Source organism: Miscanthus floridulus, chromosome 3 (assembly GCF_019320115.1).
Source record: "Miscanthus floridulus cultivar M001 chromosome 3, ASM1932011v1, whole genome shotgun sequence".
NCBI lineage: Eukaryota > Viridiplantae > Streptophyta > Magnoliopsida > Poales > Poaceae > Miscanthus > Miscanthus floridulus.
In genome coordinates this window covers 124,600,959-124,606,159 of record NC_089582.1, presented here as the reverse complement: position 1 = coordinate 124,606,159, position 5,201 = coordinate 124,600,959, and the positions used below count along the sequence as shown (strand labels likewise).

Here is a 5,201-nt window from a genome sequence, read left to right as displayed (position 1 = left end):
CAGGACGAACGTATGCGGCACTATTCCTGTCCTGCTTGGAGCTGCAGGCTACTCGCTACTGCTAGCTTCCACGCAATGCCGGCCGGCGAGTCGCTGACTACGTACATACGTAGGCATGACACCGTATGGCGTACGCCAGCTAGCTTCTAGGATGCTAATGCTACCACGACGGTCCAGCCTGCCTGCCTTCACCATCTCGTTGCGTTGCCGTACGTTACTGTACTCTGCTGGCTGCTAGTCCTCTGCTTCCAGCACTCCATTTTATCTCCATCTCCGCAAGGCTTTACTTACAAGTACGTCACAGCAACTATTCTGAAGCAAGAAGCACTTTTTGTGTAGCTTTGCACAAATCACACCAACACATGCATCATCGCCGAGTAATCAACAATGCCTTTTTATTTTGCGATCGAGATCACTAAATAACTTGTCTAGGGCTCTACTACGTATTGGTGTGTAATAATATGCAGAGACCGAAACAAAATTCCTTTTTTTTCTAAAATGATGGCTTCTAATGAGGACCAAGGACAAGGAACAGGAGGAACATTTTCCGTTCTGCTGCGTCTTCAGACTTCAATTCTTGTGCACGTCCGGAGAAGGAAAAGACGCTCACGAAATTGGCCCACACTAATGTCTAGTTCCAGCCCAAACTCGGCCTGTTAAGGCCCGGTACTTGTCCCTTCTTCCTCCTTTGGCCCAGCAAAGTTCCTCGGCACGACCTGTGTAGTGTAGGCCCACCGCGCAACGCACCGATCTGCTTCACTCGCCCAACCTCGCCCGCCTGGCCGCCTCGCCGCCTCCCATGCCGCCGCCGGCGAGGAGCCCGACCACGGGGCCTCGGCGGCGCGCCCTCGTCCTCGCTCTCCTCCTGCTTCCCCTTCTGCTGCTCCTCCTCCACCTTGCCTCGGCCCCTCCCCCCCGCGCCCCGCAAGCCCTCCTCCCGGTCCCAGGCTGCGACTACTCCGCCGGCGAGTGGGTGCGCGACCCCGTCGCGGGCTCCTCGCTCCGCTACGACGACACCTGCAAGGAGATCTTCAAGGGCTGGAACTGCATCGCCAATGGCAAGGCCAACGCCCGCGACCTGCTCGGTTGGCGGTGGACGCCCGCTGGGCCCGGGTGCGAGCCCCCCCGCCTCGACCCGCGCCGGTTCCTGGAGCGCCACAGGGACACCAGTATCGGTAACTTCCCCGCTCCCGTTTTATTGTTTCCGAAAAATGCCTGAGAAGATTGACATGCGATGCGACTTGGTGGGGACATGGTGCTGTGGTCGCGTGGTTTTCAAAGGAATTGATCCGGGAACTAGGATTATCGGGTGTGTAGAATGTGGCGACGATGCGTGGTGCGTTCCACTTAGTTATACAATGGTCAGCACGCGAGTAATGTGATCGCATGCCTTCCTTTGCTTGGTGGTCTGGTTGGGGATGGGAGTAACCTCCAAACATGGGCACATTGATATGCATTTGTTAGTTACTTATACATCTCATAAGCTAATTTGCATAGGTGTATCATATTTTCCAGTTTCCATCTTCTAGAGTTGTTATGTGGCGCTATGGTTGCATGTTCCATTGTTTCCATTCTGCGACATGCTTCTAATTAGATTATTAGAATTGCCACATGGTAGAAGCAAGGTTCATTCACACTTCAAAATTCTGAGGCAGTAAGGGGCTGTTTGGATACTACCCTGGACACAGACTGCCTGGCCTGGATGCTTCCTGGATGCTGCCTGTACGACGTTTGCTTGCAGCCCTGTATCCTTGCCTGGTCCAGGCATCCCAGGCACACAAAAACGATCGCCTGGCCACAGGCAACGTTGCCTGCTTAGATTCCTTCACAGTTAATGAAGATCAAATTGCCTGGCAGATATTTCAAACCAAACAACATATCTGTGATATAGCCTGAGCAGGCAAAACACGATGATTTAACAGGCAACATCCAGGCAGTCATTTTTCCCAGGCAACAACACCAGGGTTCCATCCAAACTAGCCCTTAAGTGTACTCAAATTTTCTGCCTGTTGCGAGCTCATAGATTTAGAGTCTCCGAAATTTGCCTTGCTATGCTGACGGTTGTCTGATACCTTTATTGCAGGATTTGTGGGTGATTCCTTGAACCGCAACATGTTTGCCTCATTAGTCTGCATGCTCAGGGGAGTCAGTAGCGAGGTTCGGAAATGGCGTCCTGCAGGGGCAGACCGTGGCTTCACCTTCCTGCGCTATAACCTCACCGTGGCATACCACAGGACAAATCTCTTGGTACGCTATGGTAGGTAAGAAGTGTCATTTCATTTGGATTAGCATAAAAAATGGTTATTTGGATGTATGACCTACTTGTATTGTTATTTATGCCAGAATTTTATTTCATCTTTGCATATCTTGCTTCCAGTTTAGAACTCTCGGTGTAACTTGGAAGCACTGAAAATTTTGAAATACCTCCCAGTCGGCCATTTTTGCTACCTGGTTGAATAAATAGTGGGTTAATGTTAATAGAACCATGCTCTTATCAGTCACTGTGTCTCTTTATTTTTTCCTATTTGATTCCTTTGAGTTTTTTTTTTTATGTGAATTAGACGCTGATTCATAACTTTTTTGTTCATGGCGATACTTTTGTCCTTCTAATTCGTCATTTTTTATTGAACCCCATATCCCTCATTTTGTAGGTGGTCAGCGAATCCAAATGGAGGCACTCTAGAATCTCTTGGATATAAGCAAGGTTACAGAGTTGATGTGGATATTCCTGACCAAACATGGGTAGAGGCATGTAGCTTCCATGATGTTCTTATTTTCAACACTGGGCATTGGTACGTGAATCGGTGAATTTCACTGTTCATGAACAAATAAGCATTGAATCAGCAGTTCTACAGCTTGATGCCAAACTAATGGCATTTTATGAGTTAAGTTATTGGCATGATCAATTGACAGATAAACAAATGTGTTATTATACAAACTAAGTACTGTAGTTACATTGTTTCCCATCAAAATTCAAACTTGACAAAAGTGCACTGTGAACTACTACTTGTTCACAATATACTATGTTGTAGCCAGTTAATACATCAGAAACCTATGAATATAATTTTATTGGTAGTTGCCACTATGTAGCTTTTGCCTGATGGAAGATAATGTGATTCAGCTCACTGTATATCTTTCTGAGGGCATTTCAATTGTCTTAATTTTCGCCACAGCTATCATGTTGGTTTTTGTCTGCTTTGATAATCTAGACAAAATTGTGACACACATGATAATATATAATGAGGGGCAGCCTACCACCTCAGCTATTCCCTGATCCCTGAAAATTTGTCTTATCTTGCTCTGTATGTAATACGCATATATTCTTTTACATCTGGCCTCATTTGCTTTGTTTTGTACTTAGGTGGTGGGCACCCTCGAAATTTGATCCAATACGACCAATGCTGTTCTTTGAGAAGGGGAGGCCAATTGTACCTCCTTTACTGCCACCTGCTGGACTGGATTTGGCTCTTCAAAACATGGTATGTCTATAGCCTTGTTTCTTCATGTTACTAAAAGCTCCAGTTTAGGGCGCCCTAGCTGATATCTAATAACCACTTTATCTGTGCCTGAAGCTCATATGTAACTGAATCCTGATGTTCTCTTACTATGCAATGGACTGGCATTTCTCTATTTCTCTTTGTGAAAAAAGTACGCTGCCATGGCATATGGATATTATACTTCTGTACTTCAACTAATTGACGAATTTTGCCAGTTCTTTTAATATTCTTTACCATGTGAATTTGATCTGAATGGATTTATGATACTTGTATCTCTTAAAAAGACCAAAAATTCCCTATGTATGTCTATCAGAATGGCATTCAACTTATCTTTCTTATGCTCTGAATAAATAATTTCCATCAGATAATGTTTGCAAACAAAGCAATGAGACCAAACACAGTGAAATTCTTCCCGACTCAATCTCCTAGACATTTCGAAGGTGGTGACTGGAATGAAGGTGGATCTTGCCAACGTAACCAGCCCTTGTCGTCAGAAGAGGTACTGATATGATACTAAATACACGAAATGCTTAAATAGCAAACTTTTCACCTCATGCAAGCTTTCTGTTTCTTCAATTTTTGTTCCAACATCATGCTTTGGGTGGTAGGACAATTGTAATATAAAGAATGAGAAAATGTTTATTGAAGATAATATGGCTCAACCCTTATTCAGCTTTTTAAGGTTACTGGATGTGAATGACAAACTGTTTGATGGTTTCTGGCAAATCTGTTCAGGTGGAAGAATTTTTCTCTTTGGACAATAACAGCACCAATGTAGAAGCACGCTTGGTAAACCAACACTTGGTGAAGGCTCTTGAACAGCCTAGTTTCAGAGTTCTGGACATCACTCGCATGAGTGAATTCAGAACTGATGCTCACCCTTCAACAACTGGCGGGAAAAAACACGATGATTGCATGCATTGGTCTTTGCCAGGACCAACGGACACATGGAACGATTTGCTAGCGTCCAGTCTTGAAGCAGTTGAGAACGTCTGAGAAATAAAACTCAAGAGCTCACCTGAGAAATTATCCCTAACTTCATTCTTTTTTTTTTTGGGATATAAGTATGAAGCATGAACCCACTAGTAGAATAGAGTTTTGCTGAAAGCTGTTTTTAGGCCTTTTTCTGCAGCTTGTTTCATATAGAGGGGAGCATTTTCCCCACTTGTATTCTTGACCCTGTATATTTTAACATCACTGTAAAGTTCCACTGATGATATACGGATGCTATAACAGGTCGAATCCATTTTGTTTGTTTGAAACTAAGTCGCATGTATGGACCAACAGATGCATGGAGCATGTTTTGGCCCAGACAACACTATTGACATTTCATTCACTGCAGATTTGAACTGAATTCATGAGTCCCGGCGAAATACCTCTCCCCAAAACACCCACCCCTAGTAATCTCATTCTCTTGCCATTTTTCTCTTCAGGTGAGACAAGCACCAGTGTCTACCCTGAATTAACATTCTGCAGATAGATTGTTACAGGATCATCTAGCCATAGATCTAGCAGCCATAGATCTAGCATGTATACTGATATTTTGGATAAATAGCGAGTCATAGAACATGAAGTAGTACGTGATTTAGAGATAGAGGGAGAGAGAGAGGGTGCGGAGGTGTAAACCATCGGCCGCCTTCGTAGAAGACGAGCTAGCCATGGGGTTGCTTATCGGTGGCGCGGTGAAGGCGCTGTCGCGATGGC

General features: G+C 44.9%; 1 pseudogene; it reads left to right on the top strand.

The window, feature by feature from the left end:
* The first annotated feature begins 734 nt into the window (after nucleotides 1–734).
* LOC136546789 (protein trichome birefringence-like 13) lies at nucleotides 735–4,772 on the top strand (annotated as a pseudogene).
* Nucleotides 4,773–5,201: the final 429 nt, after the last annotated feature.